Here is a 20,014-nt window from a genome sequence, read left to right as displayed (position 1 = left end):
TTTTCACCAATTACATTTAGGAATAGGCTTTAAATTGAATACAATTAAACTCTGTTGTGTTTCAGCTACAATATGGTAGTTTTGACTGGTCAAGTTATATAAGGAGCCCAAGAATCCAATTTTTCCTTTAGAAAAGAAATCAGTTGAAATCAACATAACTTTTATTTGTATAGCAGAAATGGGCTTTGTTAAAATCTCACTTTAACCATTACATTTAATTTATCCTTATTTATTGCCGTTTCCTTGCATAACTAAAGATTTCAAGTATCAGATATCAAGTATCCTATGTGATACAACATGGCACATTTCAACAATGAAGTAAGCACTTGGATCAATTAAATGTTTATTAAAACTGAACATTGCACAGTGATACCAGAGATGGCTTCCCGTTTTATGAATTGACACACAGGCCTCATCTGAGAACAGAGGCTCTCTGTGGCTGGAAGAAAAAAAGGAAAACAGTAGTGGTACAGAGTCTTCTCTTGATGCCTGTCTAAATCAATGAAAACACTTACATGACTGCTAATTCTTCTTGCATCAACTGACAGTGCATGTTCACTAAATCCATACATGTGATGAGATTCTTTCAGAGGATATGAAAGGGTATGTAGCAGATATTCCTATTAGCCTTTTCTTTTTGACACTTCTCTGACAGAGTAACTGTTTGGAGTAAAATATTTATTTTAATTGCAAGAAGGAAGATGAGGTAGCATCACAGGAGTTAGTTGTGCCATAGGACCACCATAAAATGACTGTTATTTGTTAATGTCATTTACAAACTGCTAAAGTCACATTAGTAAGTGGAAGCATTTGATACTAAGGAATTTAACCATACAATAAATAAAATTTATGGACAGATCATTAATCTTTGACTGCAAGGAGTTAGACTTGATTTTATGCCAAATGTTTGACTCTAAAGAGTTTGCCAAATGGCAAAATCTATGTTATAGAAGAAATACATATTAAAATAAGACCGTTTAAATTTTACATCTGCTGTGAGAATAGGCAAACACCATCATATTTTAACATAATCTCCAAAAGTAATTCCTAATCCAATAAAAACATCTAATAAAAATTGGCATAAAGTTGCAATAAAATTAACTAATGAGTTGTGTACTACATTATGTTTTCACTTCCAGCTTGTTAAAGCAGCAAGTTTCACCACTCTTTCTCATTTGTTAAGTTTCTCCCAATTTTTTTAATGTCTGTGTGGGAACAAGAAAGTACCAGCCTGTAGCTGAAAAATATATAGAAATTCTGTTAACAAAAATACCTGATATCCAGAGAAAAAATCATCATAGTGCTTCAAGGAGGAAGAAGAGTAATTACACTCCATACATGCACTGTATTATTGCCCCAAACTATGCTTGGAAATTATTCAAGTATGCTATTGGACATGGGCCAACACCACAAAGAAGGCCATGCCACAAATGAGCAGCCCCTAACCCCATGCATTCACACTGGCACCAGACGCAACATGCAGCTCATTGAGGCGGATGGAAAAAAGGAAGAAATAGTTCCCATTTACCTGCCCAGAGGTGCCAAATGGCTGATGGTATTAACACACTGAATGTTTTGTGAGCCTATATGCATACAGAAGTGTTTCAGAAACTATTGAAAGGAAAATCAAGGTAGTCAGCTAATGCGAAGAGCAAGGTGCCCTTAAAGCAGCTGCAAGGATTGCAGCAGAAAGAAATCTGTTTCTAGTCCTGCTTCTTGTAAATTACTTTGGCCAACATTACAAATATTGCAAAAAACAACTCTTTAAACACTAGTAAATTCAGATTTTTAGGTGGCACATATGGAGATTGGAATGATTGGCATTTATTATTACAATTCAAAAAGAATTAAAATAAAAAGAAACTCACCTCTATTTAACTGGATTATTTACACATGGTTGCTTTCATTTTACTATGAATAGTTTGCATGTGCAATATATATTATGCTAGTAATTACATACTTCTGATGAGGAACCAGAAAAAAAGGTTCATTTCCACAAAAAGTGCATTATAAAACATCTTATAAGGATTGTATCTTACCTCAGAACTTTAACAGGAACTTACATTAAAATTAATTTTAAGGTAATTTTTATCTCAATTTCTCAATACTTTATAAAGCTATTGTAAGAAACACATTTACTTGGCTATTGCTTATAAACAAATTTAGACTTATGATACTTGTGATAAACTGTGTATAATTTTTTATACTGTCTGGTTTCCTACTTATAGTATGAATTACACAATTCTATATGCTGTGTAAAAACAGAAAATGAAACAGCAGATTCCCTGGCAAGCTTCTGCTTTCAAGGAGAGAGGTTTCATCCTGGGACACAGGGATCTATAACAAAATCAACAAAATCATAACTGGAATTCATATCTTCTGGTTCACACTTCAAGAAAAAATCCTGATAGATTCTGATGACTTAGTGATATTATGATCACTTGAATTTGTCTTGCTGTGGGCCCATCTTAGATTTTGGCCAAAAAATGAAGGTATTAGACTTCATGAAGTTTCTTTGTGTAGAAGCTTACCTGGAGATACGTTCAGCCATGATACACATGGCCATGCAATGCCATTGAAACACATCACGGATACAAGAGTCCCACTGTTGTGGCAGATGCAACACGGGGTCGATAGCTATATCCTTGTGGCAGCACTGGGAATGCATATAAGATACCATAAGTTATACTGGTGGGTTCTCATCAGCTATGTATAAGCCCCTGAACGAGAGGTATCAATCTCAATTTGAGTTCCAACCTGACTGCTTCATCAGTTTAAGTGAAAATCAGTCAGTGTGCCAGGTTGAGACCCTGTAACAAAATTCAGGATGGTATGGACAACTTGGCTCCAGACTGCACAGGAGACTTGTGAAAACACTGGTGTGGTAATGAAAGTTTCTTTCAGTGCTTCTCAGAAGGACTCTGTCTAGCCCTTTATCAGGAAGAAGATGTCAGGTGTCTGGATGTGCAAGTGTAAGAAAAGGAACGGGCATCTCTTCATAAGCAGCTAGATAACAAACTGTAATTTTCTACAAAGGAAATGAGGAAATGTTTTCTATGAGGAAACAGGAGTCACTGGAAGAATGTATTCACATGCTCCAAAAAAATCTGTTAAGCAATGTTAGAAAAACAAATGTAATTGAAAAATAATAAGTCATACCTGCTGAAGTCACAACCCAAGATTAGAAATCAGGATCTTCAAACTTCTGGATTTTGAGCTTATGGGGAACACGCACTGGGACCATGTTATCACGTTTTCCCTGAAACCATGAAAGTGAAAAACATTCTTTTAATACACACATGAGAGATAGAAAAATAGATGTGGATTTTTTGGTTTGGTTTTGTTTGTTTCTTCATTTTTCTTTTTGTTTTATTCCCCTGGAAACAACTTGTTTCTGGGGGCTAGAGCACTAAGCATTGCGTAGTAAGATGAAGCACTGAAAAATGGAAATGAGAGAGGGAATGAAGGCAGGATGGGTGAGTAAAACTGGAAAAACAGCTGAAACCTGGAAGAGGGATAAGAGAGAGAAATATAACCATGAAGGATCAGATAATCGGATATAATATAGAAGGAAAATCCTTTAGGGTTAATCCAGAACCACAAAGTAGCCATGTTATTGAATACCACATATTTTATAAGTATCACTTAAACCATCTATTTAATCGAATACAGCAGCTGCATGGCACAGTGACACTTAACAAACAGCTGAGGAGAGGAAGGATATAATACTTTCTACAGAATGAACTTTATGAGTTTATGACGTAATGAGCTGAGTCAGAATCTGGCTAGGATGTTGTAGTTAAGCCTTTTAATCTCATGAAAAAGAAAAAAAAAATACTACCAGCTATTTAATGACTCCAGTATCACTTTACATCTCCGTTGGGAAAAATCCTGTGCTGTCTGCCAGCTAACATCTCATGGACCTTGATTCAGTAACATCTCCAAGAAAAAAAGTTCCACCAACATTGTTTCCTCCAGTTTATTCTTCCAGTAGAACTGCTCTCAGGGAATGCTACCAACTCTGCAAGACATGGCAGGGTTGTATTTAAGGCAGTTCACCTCCTAGAGAAATCTGCCTGAATGTAGTAGATACAACAAAGCCTTCTGCTCTCAGATCTTTAACCCTGTACAAGCCAAAAAAAGTCTGGGAATGGGTTTCCATGCATTTGACCTCATGTTAAATTGTTGCCTCTAATCTGATTTAAGGTGAAAGTTCATGTTGTCCATTCCTCAGGAATGGAGAACAGAGTATGCCCTCAGTTATATTTCTCATAATTCACTCAGTTTGTCTTAATTGTATTTATGAGGAAACTGGGAGAAGATATTACAAACCACAGCTTTTTTTTTTTTTTTAATAAACACTAGTGACTTCAAATACTGTGACTAGTGTGATGACTACTGATATTTGGTCAAGAAGCATCCTAATTTCAATTTTTAACCTCAGTTAATCTTTTTAAGGATGTTTCCACATTATAGAATCATAGAATATCCCGAGTTGGAAGGGACCCATAAGGATCATCAAGTCCAACTCCTGGCACCGCACAGCTCTACCCAAAAGTTTAGACCATGTGACTAAGTGCACAGTCCAATAATTTTTTAAATTCAGACAGGCTTGGTGCAGTGACTACATCCCTGGCGAGCCTGTTCCAGTGTGCAACCACCCTCTCGGTGAAGAACCTCTTATTGATGTCCAGCCTAAACTTCCCCTGCCTCAGCTTAACACCATTCCTGTGGGTCCTATCATTTGTGTTTACAGAGAATAGGTCACCTGCCTCCTCCACTTCCCCTCGTGAGGAAGTTGTAGACAGCGATGAGGTCCTCCCTCAGCCTCCTCTTCTCCAGGCTGAACAGGCCCAGTGCCCTCACATTAAAAAGAAAAGACCACAGTTCAATTAAATTTGTTCAAGTAAATGGTGCTGACTTCACAGGTAACCTTATATTGGTTTAAAACATATAATGCAGCACTGGCTTGCATCCATTTTACCATATCATTCTTTTCATCACAGAGGTAAATTTTGATAGGACTCAGCGATGATGGCCTTGCACCAGCACTGCTGAACATTTTCTTGAGTGTTCTAGTTGGCATAAACATATGATGTTACACCACACAAAGCTATTCCACTGCATTCCCGACATATTTTCGGTCAAATGCCTTTCGGTTTTTAGCTGTCTTTGCCCTAAATAATTTATTGGGGGGAGGGGGGGAGGGGAGGGAGGTGAAACCAGGGTTCAGTTTTGAACTTATAATTTCCAGTAGGAAAAATCTCCATTCCCTGTCCAGATCTTGCTGGACCACTTACACAAACAATAAATTTTGTGCATTATCACCCCATTGCAACCACTACATATAAATTAACACTATGTAATGAAATAAACTGCAAATAATGTATCTGAAAAGCTCTTTTCAGAGGATCAGAAAATCAGGTTTGGACCACGGCTATGCCCTTAGATGATATTATCTCACAACCTGTACATCTAAAGTACCTAAACTCAACTCTAGGTACCAATCACTTGTATTCAATCACTTTCATACTAAGCCCAGGTACAGTGTGTTTGATTGCAGCATAAACTCCAGAAGGACATCAAGTTTTTATTTGAACACACCTTCGAGTAGATTTTTTTTTTTTAAAGTCTATCACCCAAGTATTCAATTTTTTCCCTGTGTTTGACTCCCACCCATATCTTTTGTACTCTCAGTACCCCTATTTTTCTCTGAAGGAAGAATTTATGTGGTGCAATCAAGTTGCCTCTCATTGGTACACTAAAAAGTTTGAGATACACAAAATCTTGTTAATGTAATTACTCAAAGCTTTAAATTAGTTAGGGAGGGACAACTGTCCAAGTGTCTAGCAGCAGCACAGAGCTCACTCTGCTAATCCAAAGACCTGCAAGAGATTTAAGGATCCTAATGGTGCCGTGAATTCATGGTATACATTTGATAGTGTTGTGAATGCACTGTTATCAATCTCAAATGCTAGCTTAAAGCAAGGCTACCTACACAAACCACAGAGATGTTTAGAATACAATGGAAGAATATGTTAATATTCTCTGTGTCAAGTAATTTTTTTCCTTTCCAAAACGTTTTTACATTTTTTCCTTATTTTTTTTTCCTCTGTCTGTCTCAAATTTTCAAAAGGTTTTTATGGAGATGAACAACAAAATTATTCTTTTGTTTTTCATTTGTAAAACATTCTTTTGCATCTCCCTGAACTACTGTCCACCCTGGAGCCACCTTCAGTTCAGTATTTGTGTTGGTTTAGAAAGTTTCTTAACTTCTTAAAGTATTATTTAAGAAGAATAGGAAACAAACCAGGTATACAGTTTTAATTTTACTTATCTTTCAAATCATACAGATGAAATCAGTCATCTCAGTATACTTTCTAACCTTATTAAAAGACTTAAAAGACACAAAAAACTTAAAAGACACAAATAAACTCTAGTGTCCATTGATCCAGTACATGTGACACAAGACACATCAAACTTGAGGGACCTTTCCCAAACAACCATTACTATTTTTGTTTGTGTGTATAACAAAAGGAGATGTTACTACCCACTGCTTAATGACTGTTACAGCGGGTATCATTCTCTACCATCTAATTGATCTTTATTCACAAATGAAGAAACAAATATAGGGTTCTGTTGCAAGAAATATCCTAAAAGCAACACCATACATTGCTGAGAAGTCTCTATACTGAGAAAATACAGACATATTTTTAAAATTTCCATTAGCCCCCCACTTTTATTGAATAATGATTTGCAAACACATAATAGTATAGTTTTGGCTAAGTTTGCTATCTTTGCTATCTATTGGCTATCTTGTTCTGTGAAACTTCTGGTTCAGTGTCACCCAGTGTCTTGATAGATTGGGTCAATTAAAATTTTATCATACAGCCGTAGGTCAATTGTGCCTTTTTTCTAACTCATTGCAACTTTTATTCTACTATATCTTCATCTGTTCCAAAAGAGTCATCTTTTAAATGGACAAGCATCAATGAAAATTGACCCCTTTTCTTGAAATTAAATAGCTCTCATTCTTCTTTAATATGCAAGTCTTTGAATCCTTGCTCCTTAAAATAAATTCTAAAAAATAAAATATTTCAAAATTTTAAGCAAATATTATTTTTTTTTATTCAGTGAAACAAAGATGCTATCAGAAGCTATCAGAACCCAACAGCAGTCTTCAGATATTTAACTGCCTGTTCCAGGGGGTTTTCTATATACTTTTATAACTTTACAGACTTCCTAATACTGTAATTAAATATTATGGTTCAATGTTGAGATAGTTCTCAACCACTAGTGAAGTCTTTTTTACTTATTACTGTTTGACATCCGGGAAGTGAGAAGACATGGGCAAATGAGGAAGAGTCAGCATGGACAAACCCTGAATCCATCTTTAGGTTTTATAGACCTCCTGGCTGTATAACAACATTCTGGACATTGTGAGATTTTAAACATGCCTCAAAGATGAAAATTTTAAGGCATGAGATCATTCCTGGATAAAAGTACATTTTAAAATAAACATGTTTTCCTGACAAATATTTTTATGAGACAATTAGCAGCCCTTCCCTTTGCAGTTCCCTTAGAAAATAAGCAGACACTGATTCACTTCCAAGCTGCTGATGAAAAAATAAGAACTCAGAGGAAAACAAAGCAGACAGGGACAATACTGTTGATATAAACGAATGAATACATTCCATTGACAATTCAGTTTGTCAGTGAGACTCTAAATAGCCAACAAGACAGACTTGCAGGCAAAGTAAGTTTCCTGCTGAACAGCGGCACGTGGTAGAGAATCAAGATCTGAAAATACTTGTCTGAAGTGAAAAATACTAAAATATTTAGGTTTAACGACAGCAAAGGAACTTTATTGGAAACTTGTTCTGATAACATTGAAGTGCTTTTGAAATTATTTAAATATTGAAGTAAAATTTTACATTCTAAAAGTGTAAAAAAAATTAAAATGCAATAAAATGTAGCATATTACATGATTTTAAATGATTAAATAATCTTTCTTAAACCCAAAATGCAAAATCCTAATGTAAGGATTATGCATGGTTTAAAAGAAAACATGAATTCCTACACGCTAGTCTATAAACTAATATGGCAGAATTTTGAAGTGATTCCATTGAAAGTACATATTGACACATTCACTGGAAATATTGTAATTTTTACAGAATAGCATTTCACCTCAAAGACTGTTGACTAACTCCATAAAATACTTTTGGTATCATTCTGTTAAGAAAACAGCCCAGTTGTGGGTTTTGCATCATGATAACTCATAAATTCAAAGGAAATCTAATTTTTATACACACTGCAAACAGCTTAGAAATCTATCCTGCCTTTGGAAGTGACTCACTGTGACACACGCACAGACACATCTGGTATTTATAGTTTCCTTTGTCCCAGCTTTGGAAGCCTCTGCACTCATGTCAGGTCATAAAGATCCTAGGGCAATATAGAATTTCCTGAAAATAGTTTAATTGCTCACTGACATTATCTTGAGTGAAATCTAATTAGAAATGAAGACTTTGCAGGTCTTGCCAACTTGCGAAACATGCAACACTACGTTTATTACTGAGTAAGGGAATATCTGTCATGGCATTTAATCTACCGAACATGATAGTGAAGTGTGGTATTCTTTATCCCTATATTTGACCATACAAAAGTAGGATGTCTGAGTCTAAGCTACTGACCTTAAACTGCCTCTATGGTCAGTAGAGAGAAATAGCCATTTCACTTGACAATTCATCTGACCTTTCTTAGGTACATATTTCAAGATGAGATGAACAGTCCTCTAGGGATTGAAAATGAGATAAACTGCCATCTAGAAATTTTATATCTGTATCTAACCTAATCACCTGAGGCTTTCTCTCAGGTGATGGAGAGAAATAGGTTCCCTCGCATGACCTTCATTATACCCCAGGGAACCTAACCTTTTGTGATATGCCTCAGCCAGACTGCAGTACAGGGAAGTCTGGTAGCAGGTAAAAATCACTGAATCTGTGCATGTACCATAACTTTTTAACCCATCTATCAAAGAGTGGAGTCCCACAACATGCTCTCACTGGCTGACACCTTACTCTCCAGTTTCACCAAGGTATCACAGTATGTGCCCATGCTGTTTCAGCTGCTCACACACATACTGTAGCAACAATACATCAGAGGATCATTAAGAATCTCAGTATATAAAGATGAAGGAAACATCCTATCTATATTTTGCATTGGACTGAAACTTAATGTTGCAGTGGCGTAGCTCTGAATTAACCAGATCAATTTCAGTGCAGTTATTGTGGCTTGAAGCCAGAAGAAGAGCACAATGGTGGTGTTTGTGAGTCTGTCTCCAGTTTATGGCAGCTGTTTAGCTCATCTTTGATCATATATATATTTTGCAATTAAGCTTCTTGGTCACACTATCTTTTCAGAGATAGCTGTTCCAAACAACCCCCGTGTTCACATACTAAGAAAGGTATTTGTGCATGTGGATTAACTGGTTTTTGGTTGTCATGCACTTATTCACTTTTGTGTTGGTTTTGTTTTGTTTACAAGATAATATTCAGCTACTCAAGGAACATAAGCAGTGTCATATGACACAGCTGAGCTGAGCAGCTGTACATTAACATTGGTGCAAAGTGTTCAGTAGTAATGCATCAAACAGGAAGAACTCTCCCCTCTCAGGTCAAGACAAGAGGCTGGTAGCTAATTTAATACAATGGTGACCAGCAGATGCTCCTAGAGAAGAGTATCAGGGCAGAGCATACCTATTGTGATGCATCCATAGAACACACTTCCAGTTTTCAATACTTTCTGGCTCAAAGACTTCCAGAGCTGGAATGAGTCTTTGTATTTAAAATCTCCAAAAGGATTTTTCTTTCATGTGAATTTATAGCTTTTTTAATCTGTATAAAATTCTATCGTTGCAAGCACCCAACAACACACCAGCTCAATTATACACTGTGTGAAGAAACATCTCTCTGTTTTAAATTTCCAATTCTTAGTTTTATTTCATACTGCCTTTTTTTTAACGGTCAAAGAGATACAGAATAATTGTTCCTCATTAACCTTCTTCAGCTCCTACATGATTTTGTAGACCTGCATCATATCCCCTCTCACTCATGTGAACAAGGCTGAACTTGTCTACTGAGTCATTTCTCCTTTTGAAAGGTTCCATAACACAGATAATTTTTCTTATTTCTTTTTGTATTATTTCCTGTTCTACTACAATGTTTGCAAGCAAAAAGACACAAAGAGAAAGAAAGGTGTATCAAGATGAGTTACAAAAATTATGTGTTTTTAAGAAAATGTACATTCTGGGGGGTCATACAGTAAGAATAAACAAAAGCCTGTGATTTTCTCCTACTTAGATGAAAATCATAGAATCATAGAATATCCTGAGTTGGAAGAGACCCACAAGGATCATGAAGTCCAACTCCTGGGTGCCCAAGAGACCACCCAAAAAATTAGACCATGAAACTGAGAGCACTATCTGAATGCTTCTTCAACTCTAGCAGGCTCAGTGCTATGCCCTGGGAAGCTTGTTCCAGTGCTTGACCACCCTCTCGGTGAAGAACCGTTTCCTGATATTGAGCCTGAACCACCCTGTTGCAGCTTCAAGTAGTTTGGTGGCAGCAGTCAAAATACCTCAATAAAGATGAATATTTTCCACAAATACCTCCATCTGTTTTTGGATAAAATCTAGACATGCAGATTTCTCATGGATTATAATAAAACACTTCCACAATAATTTAAGAAATTGCTACTCAACAAATATGAATTTTAATCCTCCCCTGTTTTTATTAGAAAAACATTCTAATAATATGCCCAAGAGTTTCAAATGAAGTGAGCTTGGTTGCTTTTTTTTTTTTTTTTTAATTATTATTATTATTATGTTTTTCCATTTAGAACTTGGAAATTCCAGATGAGAAAAAATCAGTGTTATGCTGTCAGTTTGACATAGAACTCAGGCAAAATAAGAATTGAGTCCTGGCTGACACAGGACTCAGCAAAGAGCTAAACGAAGGAAATATAATTGATGCCAATTTAGGAAACTATATAGAAAATAAATCGTGTCAAACCAGCAATACATTTTTATGGGATTATGAGTTGACTGATGAAGGAAATTATATTAACCCTGTCTTTCCCTTTAGACATTCAGTTCTAAGTCACATTACATTAAACTAGATGATGCTAAATTAACATGACACATAAAAATTTAACAGGGCATAAAGCTATGGAATAAAAGGCATTTCAAAATATTGTTATAAAATGAGACCATTTCTATGAAAGTGGTCTTGACTGTATTTTACTTACTGTTGTCTCAGAAATCTGAAAGAAAACAAACAGTTAAAGTTTGTAGATGATGACCATGATAGCAATAAATCAAGACAAGTTCAGGTCAGTGACACACAGCTTGGGAAACTGCATGAAAATTTTATTTTCAAGTGGTCAGGTGTGATTGGTTATGCTGACAGAAGTTCTTGCATCAGTGTTTCCAGGAGGGCTAATACAATCATTCCAGGTAGAAAACACCTTGAATAAGTGCTCAAAGTTTGTGTTATCTCAACATTTTCCCCTGTAATACTTTGTTTAGTTCTTGTGTCACTGTCTGAAAAGCTTCGAAGGACTGAAGAGATTCAGAGAATAAACACTGAAAAAGCATTTCTTACACCAAAAGGTTTCAAAAATTCAGTCTGTGAGAGGGAAGGCTACTGGCAATCAAAGTTTATAAACACACAAAATAAAACTGTGATTGTGATCTCTTTGGTCTAATATGTAACAAAACACAGTGGCTGAAAGACAGGGCTAAAAAGTTGAAGACTAGAAATGAAGAACAAGTTTTTAACAGTGAGTGCAATTAGCCAGTGAAACAACTAACAAATGCTTTCAATCAAGACCAAATGTTTTCCAAAACATTTCATACTCAAGTTCAAACTAAAAATATATAGGTGATTACAATGATCCCTTGTGAGTTCATAATCTATGGCTCTATGAAACTAAGCACACCCTGAAGACCAAATATGAAAACAAACAAGCAAGAAATAAACAAGTCACTAATAGTCATAAATAGTATGCTCTTTTCAAAGAAACTAGAATTACTTCACAAATAATTCAGAAACAATAAAATAAATAATAATTCATTAATAATTTATTTCAAGGCAATACATCATTTTGCTCTACTCTGAACTTACAGTTCTGTAACTGCAAGCTGAATAATGCCCATTGAATATACTTAAGTGTTCAGTAAATCAAGAAAAACAGAAAATGCTCATGACTTTTTCAATTCATCTTTACATGTTTTCTAGCATTCTCATTTTTAGCGTCACATGATTTTTCATAATCACTGTCAAGCAAAATTGTCTAGCTACAGATAACATATATGATTGTAAGGATGTTTTCTTTCTCTTTTGAAGTTGTCTTTTTGTACTCTCTTGAGAAGTTTTGTATTTAAAACCACCTCTATTTAGTGCTTACTAGAAGGATAGTCTATATGACTTAGGTTATTCTAACACAGAAATATTGTTTTCTCTATTTTGCTACTCAGAGACTTTTTCATTAACACAATGTCTTGGTTTAAATAGGACCCATCTCCTTTAGGGACACAAAGGAACAGATGATGTTTTTTCAAAATTTAGATAAACAGCAATCCTTGCATAATGGTGGGCATTTCCTCTTTGGAGGTCACCACTGAATCAGGACATTCAAACAAACTCACCGCTAAGCTGTTCCCTGGGGCTAGGCTCAGTTTGTCCAAAGCTATGCTTATTACATGTGCTTTGGTCAGCAGATATGCAATCTTAGACAATAGCTTCTTTCTGCAAACAATAGCCAGTATTAAGAATGTCATCAGATATAATGGCTACGAGTGGGACAATTCTGCTTTCTTATGAAAGCTTTCATAATGGAGCAGTCAAAGTGTGTGTCTGTGTGCATATGCGTGTGTCTGTGTGTCTGTCTGTGCATGTTTTAAGATCCACCAGCATGCTGCAGAAGCAGCCTACTGGTCTCAGAAGAGCTTGCTCATGAAAGGTGCCATTTATAGTGTTTTCACAGTGCCATAGAATGGAAACATTAGGTAATAGTAAAATCCCAGAGCTAGACTTACTAAATTCTGAAAACTTACTCACATTACCATGCTTTATAGGGCTTTAGGGACTTCATAACAACAATCTGTGCAACTGCAGACTTTGTTTAATGAAAAAATAAATAGAAATAGTTACCCAAAAAATTAGCCTAAAGACTGGTATTCCCTTGTTAGTGCCCTTTAATAATTTTTGCTATGCCTCCATTTGCACACTGTCTAGAAAATAAAAGGCTTATTCATGCACAAACACACAGATCTGCCTTCTCAGTGAGAAATTTTGTAACATTTCTGTAGTAGAATCAACTGTAGCAGCTCAAGGTCTTTTTCTGAAAGAGGAAAAACGGTTAGCTGGATATTGCATTACTTTCAGGAGATTTCTTCACTGTTGTGTAATTTATCTGACAGTTGCCACAGGGCTTACATGCCGCTTTAGTTACCTTACTGATTTTTAAGGGATGGATATGCATGTGGAAATTTGGGGAGCATTCATTTTTCCCCCTAATTTCACCAAATTACATGCACTGTGATTTTAGATAAATCACACTCTTACACTGTTTCCGTTTCCATATTTATGATAACTTGTGTGTTCACTTTGCTTTGCCTTTAAGCAGTCAGAAGCAGTCACTATTTACTTTTGTCAGGGTTTGCATCCCAACCTATTGGATTATTCTGATGTGTCCTCTAAACAATGTCCTCTCAACAGCTCTCCTTAATGTTCTGTCATGTATTTGTTGTTGGTGGTGGTTTTTTTTCTTACTGGGAGGTATCAGAGACAAAGCTCCAGAATGACTCACTTTCTGTACAAGGCTCCCTGTATATTTTAAATGAAACAGATATAACAAAGAAAGCAATGTGAATTTATACAGTTATAGTGTGAAAGAAACAAAGAAGTTGGTTGAAAAGACTGACAGAAATATATCAGCCTCCCAATCTCAAGTGACCCTCAGGCAGGTACAGCACATATGCCTTCTGGCTTCAGTGCAGACGGAATTCAAAGGATCAGCCTTTTTGTGACCCCAGATATGAGCATCTGGCTAAGACCAGCATCCTTCACAATTTTGGCAGTTTGCAAAGACACAGACTGGCCTGGATTACAAATCGGAAACACTCATCACAGCTGAAAGTGCATTTTTGCCATTGGGATACTAGAAAACTGAGAAAGACAGACATGCAGTTGGGGGAGGAGAAGGCAAAGCAAGACTGCTTTTTCTCTACTCTTGAAGCCTATGATGCAAATATTTATGCATGAGGCTGAGAGGAATTCTTGGGTCATCCTTCTACCCTGTCTAAAAACATACCCGCGTCTGAAAGGAGAGCTCATAACAGAGCCTAAGTTTGAAAACGTGCTGATGTCAGAATTTTGCTCTATTTACATGCCTTCGGCAAAGAGCAGCCAAGTACCTGCTTATCATAAATCTCTCCTCTCCTCTCCCTCCCTTCATCCTCTCCACTGAAACCCCTGCAATTTACAGTACAGAACACCAGTGCACAAGTACGTTATTCTGTCCATGAAAGCAGTGCTTGTGAAAGATGTTGAATGCACAGTTCTGGAGACCCACATCCTCTGCAGTATAGCAAAGGAAAAAAAGATACATCATGGATAGCAGCACTGTCAGCTTCCTTGCTCTGACTTACCAGCTTCACTGAGCCTGAAGAAACACCCACTGGGGTGAAAGGATCATTCATTCTTTATAGCCTAGTTGTTGTCCTAGCTGCTAAAACTGCCGTATAGGCAGCTAATTAGAGCCAGTTATGGTTATGGCTTTTGCGATGCTGACAGATGTGAACTGTTCACCCAAAGCTAACCCTGCAGGTTGTGTCACTTATAAAAGCTATCAGATGGAACAATCTGCTAAACTACAGTAGATTTATACCTGTCTAAAGATGAAATCAGAGACAATATGGTTTAAAAAAAAAAACAACTCCAGATCCATCTCCCTATACCAGAAGATGATACGTACAGCATTCTTGAGAGATGTTTGTCTAACCTATTTATATAGATTTCCTCTAACAGGGACTCCACGGCCTCTACATGCATTTCATTCCAGTGCTTCAGTGTAAGAACTTCCATGAGAAAAGTGGTATTTTTTGTTGTTGTTGTTTTGTTTTGTTTTGTTTTGTTGTTTTCTGTAGTTGTTGTTTTTAGTGTTGAACCTAATATCCATACTTCTCATTTGTCATATTTCTTTCCTCTGAGTGGGGTTCTGTCATACACCAGGTAAACTTGCCTCCCCCCCCCTTTTTTTTTCTGAGTTTATAATTCTTTCCTCAAGCATATCTTCTAGATCATTCTGTGATCATTTTATTACTCACTTTGGACTCTTGCTGGCTGGTTCATATCTCCCTCGTAACACATGTCCAGAACCAGACAGGACACTATTCCAGTCCTTGCTTTGCAAAATTGAAGAACACAGGAAGGTGATCACAGTGTCTTACAGGCAGTCTTCCTGCCTATACATCCCTAAATTCATGGGCTTTTGCAGAACCAAGATGCAGTTCACCCATGCATGTTGTGTGAGACAAATGACTCATTGCTGTCATCCCATTTCTTCTTTGTCTCACTCTTCATCCCCCAAAGAAAGGGCACGCTCTGGAGCCATGCTTCAAAATCTGTGCAGGAGCATTGAAAAGCTTCAGGTATCCCTCAGGAATTATGTTAAGGACAGTAGTAAATAAAAGATGAGAAGAAACCTTCATAAAACTGTTATTTCTCACCATTACAGCTGAGCAGAAGGTGAGCAAATCTCTGTTTACCAGCATATCAATAATTCTGGGTGCTTTTCTTTTCAATGCCTAATTCTTGCCTTAGTCCTGTGATAGAAAAATTACATATTATTGAGAAAAGGATTGCATTATTTAAACCAGCATGCAACAGTAAAAACATCCATAGGTTTGGGTCCTGACTGTTTTTCTTAAAACTGATCTCTGAATACAGACAACACTCAAACTGCATTAAAACTGTTATTCTCATGACAGCAAATATCTCTGAGCTTGTGTATTAATCTGGAACTTTTGTGTATCACAATGCCCCAAATGCACAGCTGTCAAACAGATTATTTCTGTGATTGATATAAGATGTATGGATATGACGTCGAGAAAAAGCTGCATTGTGGGACAAATGTCCCTGAGCTTTTGGTACTATAATTCCCAGAGAACTGGTATGTGTTTGAATTGGTTTACTATTAGCTCTCTTACTGGAAAAACACTGAAGTTCCTCAATACAACATTTACAATTCACATAATTTAGATTTTAAAATAAAATAAAATTAGCTGTGTAAATAACTATACACACTAAGACAAATATATATGAAGAGAGGAAAAAAATTAGATGCTATTCATAGTATAGTATTAATCATAGCCCATTCATTCCCCTAAAAACAAAGAGTTTCTATAAAAATTAAAATGCATGGATATGTATGCCCTTGGGGAAATTCCTTGTTTAAATATTTGTACATAGTGAGAGAATGTTGAAGAAATTTACAAATAGGCATTACATTTGATGATAAGATTACTATATTGAAAATAAAACCAAACGCTATTGTATATATATCAAAATACATATCAAAATACTTCCTATGTTAAAAAAAAAATAAATATATATATATATATATATATATATATAATAGATTCTCCTTTGGAATGAGAAGCATGCTTGTAACATTGTCAAATGCTGTTAGCTTTACATCTTATTCACATCAGGGCCCATATTTTGCCAACAGTGATGAGCAGCATCTGACCCCACAAGCCATTTCATTGAAAGAGTTATTTTGCTAGAAAGCATGCTAGGTTAAACATAGTCTGGATCTATATGACTGGAAAGAAACAGTTCACCTTTCTGTTGCTTCCTTCACAGTGTTGTCATTAAAGTTAAATGACATTAAGTATATGTGATAAAGTTTATACAATATGAGATTGTCAAAATACCTGCTACTTTTCACAACATTTGTCCATAATGTCACATTTTCTATGACATTATAGCTTGAAATAGTACAAAGATATATAGCACTTAGGGCTCAGAAAGACCTTTGGCCTTTGACCTTAAAAGATCTTTATGGGGAGGCCCATGGTGGATTGAATTTTGACAGTACAGTGCTGGGGCCATACAAAAAAGGTATTCATATTGACCAAGTCACTGGATATTTCAGGTCAAAATGTCAGCAGTTGTCTTTTTTAGCTGACATCCTGATCTGAGAAAGTTGGATTTAAGGTTTTCTTGATTTTCATATTTTGATTTCTTGCCATATATGTCTGTGTCATTAGCTCCCTGGAATGCCTTTCAGTTTCTTCCTTGAAAAATGCTAAATAAGTTCTCACTTTACCTACTGACTGAATAAGAATACAAAAACAACGGACAGCTGTGAGGCATCTGCGTGTCACACAAACACTGCTGGCACAGTTCCTGCATTCAAGAGATCAGCAAGAGCCTAGTAAATAAGCTTTCTTCACTAAAGACCACTTTTGTCCATGATCATTGGAGCTGTGCTTTACTCATACACCCTCTGAATTCCTCTTTTCTTCAGCAATCACACATGCCTAGCATGATGGCTGATTCTATTCTACAGTTCTGGGCCATGTAATTATGTGAGTAATTGGCAGACAAGATGTTGTGAATACCTGAATCCCAGGTTAATTGAAACTAACACCTGCCTGAACTGTGCTGTTGTAATGGATGCAATAATACAACAAGATCAGGTCCTATTGAGTTGCATAATCTTTTCAAGGCGAGGTTTTTGATCTCCCTCCTTTGATTTGAGGGTGGTAGTAAACTGAAGTGTTATGCTTTTGTTGAAGCTTATAAAAGATGAATCTGAGGCTGAAAATGAAGATCCTTCCAGTTAATCTGCATTGAGAAAAATCAGTGAGCACGCATCTTTTGCTTCTTTCAGTTAAAAAAAAAAAAAAAAAAAAAAAAAAAAAAAAAACAGATACAGCTGCCAACATAACTGTATTAGGTAACAACATTACAGTTCACTCACCCTGGAGTAACCCAAGTCATTACCCATGTAGTGCAAACTGCAAACTGTGGATTCATAAAACTCCATGTGACCAGATTCCCACTAGCATCATCAAGCATCCCAAACTGGGTGAGCATTACAGAAGATGTTAGCATCCTGTTCTTGGGCTGAGGTTGATTTTCTGCTGTTCTGTTTTTCATACTGTCATCAATTTGCTTAGATGTTTCCTGTGTTACTTTCTCATTCACAAAATGGTAGTAATTGTATGTCCCTACAGCGCAGACAGACAAGCACATCTTCTGTCAGAAGAGAACAGAGATATTAAGATTCCCAAGTCATAGCAAGGCCTTGAAAAACAGAGTACTTTATGTTTTAAAGCCTCTCTTTTGAACATAGCTTTTCTAGTTGTTGTTTTGTTGTTGTTGTTGTTGCTGTTGTTGTTTGTTTACTGAAAGTATGCCAATCTTACTTTGTTTACAGCAAATCATATAGATTATTTTAAATACTGTTTTTTTCTGACATAACTAGACTCTTCAAAGTATTTTAGTTCAAGCAGACCACCATCACATGAGAATATAGGTCAGAGCAGGAAACTGAAGTTGTTTGGCAATAGAACCTGATATGTTTAGGAACAAAATTGTGAGCAGAAGAAAAGACTTGATGACCCCAAAAGGTTCTTTTTTTTTTTTTTTCTAAGTTAAAGACACAATATTTCTATGTTATAATAAATAGTACTCTTTTTCATTATAATAGTGTGAAACGTATAAAGCCACCGTGCTTTTTGTAAAGGGAAAGCAAGTAGAAGAAATATTAAGATGCCAAAATGTAGCCATAAGATTTGGAATTTTCAAAAACCCATGCTCCTCAGATTACTAACACAAGTAATCTTATTACAGACTTCTCTGGGAACTGCTTGACCACCCCAGTTGCCTCTAAAAATCACAATCAATTTATTTGTCTCAGGACTAATGGGGGGAAAAAAGATTTCAGGAATGAAAAGATTTTTACTGTAATGACCTGAAGCAAATGGGAGAACAAAACGCGAGCTTTAGAAGTCATGAGGGGCATGATCACAACAATTAAGGGCAAGAAAGAGAAGTGACGAGGAGGGAGCTGGGAAAGCAGAGTTCCCAAATTTCAACAGCTCTGTAGGCCATGGTTTGAATGTAATATGCCTGCAAAGGAAAGGCAAAGTATTTTGGATGATACATTTTCAGACCTTTTTTGACATGAAACACAGAAAAATCTGATAGTTTTCTAATCAGAGAGAGGCAGGATATTGTATCTCTCTCTGGGAATAATATAAGTATAGGCTGTAAATGAAAAATAACTAGAAAATTTCAGCACAAAAGATTAGTGCACTTTTAGCAGCTGAACAGAAAGCTTGAGCATGCTTATCAGCCTGATGTAAATAAATAAATAAATAAATAAATAAATAAAAATAATAAATAAATAAATAAATAAATAGATAGATAGATAGATAAATAAATAAATAAAAATAATAAATAAATAAATAAATAGATAGATAGATAAATAAATAAAAATAATAAATAAATAAATTAATAGATAGATAGATAGATAAATAAATAAATAAATAAAAATCTCTTCCAGTAAAAGAGATTATATGACAGTACATAAGTCCATAAGAGAATATAAGTCTATGCCATTTTTTTCAACTAATAGGTCCTGATCTTTTTCAAGTTGAGCACTGTCTGAATAACTTCCCTAACATCTCTATTTAGATCTGGTCTATAGATCCCACCTTACTCCCAGTGATACTGGAAGAAAGCTCTCTTAGCAGACATCCTGCTGTATGACAATACCTATTTCTGTCTTTGTTTCCAGTATCTCACAGTGTTATATCCATCCCATCAAAAGCTGTGAATAATTCTTTTATCTATTGACATGCTTACCTATGAGCACAAGGTCTAATAAAGATGTACTCAGAACCTTTTTTTAAGATGTTTTTCTGGTAAGATCT

General features: G+C 35.9%; 1 long non-coding RNA gene across 2 annotated transcripts in view; it reads right to left on the bottom strand.

The window, feature by feature from the left end:
* LOC106015555 (uncharacterized) overlaps window positions 1-20,014 on the bottom strand; it is a 172,628-nt gene that overhangs the window by 112,321 nt on the left and 40,293 nt on the right. The window contains exons 2-3 of one of the 2 annotated variants that reach the window (XR_011808582.1): window positions 3,160-3,259; window positions 2,532-2,656 (exon numbers count right to left, since the gene is read on the bottom strand). This is a non-coding gene — a long non-coding RNA (uncharacterized lncRNA). The remainder of the gene's footprint in view (window positions 1-2,531; window positions 2,657-3,159; window positions 3,260-20,014) is intronic. The other variant, XR_011808581.1, reaches the window with a different exon arrangement.

Source organism: Anas platyrhynchos, chromosome 3, assembly GCF_047663525.1.
Source record: "Anas platyrhynchos isolate ZD024472 breed Pekin duck chromosome 3, IASCAAS_PekinDuck_T2T, whole genome shotgun sequence".
NCBI classification, from domain to species: domain Eukaryota; kingdom Metazoa; phylum Chordata; class Aves; order Anseriformes; family Anatidae; genus Anas; species Anas platyrhynchos.
The sequence above is the reverse complement of the archived record's forward strand: the minus strand, read 5'-3'. Positions and strand labels throughout refer to the sequence as shown.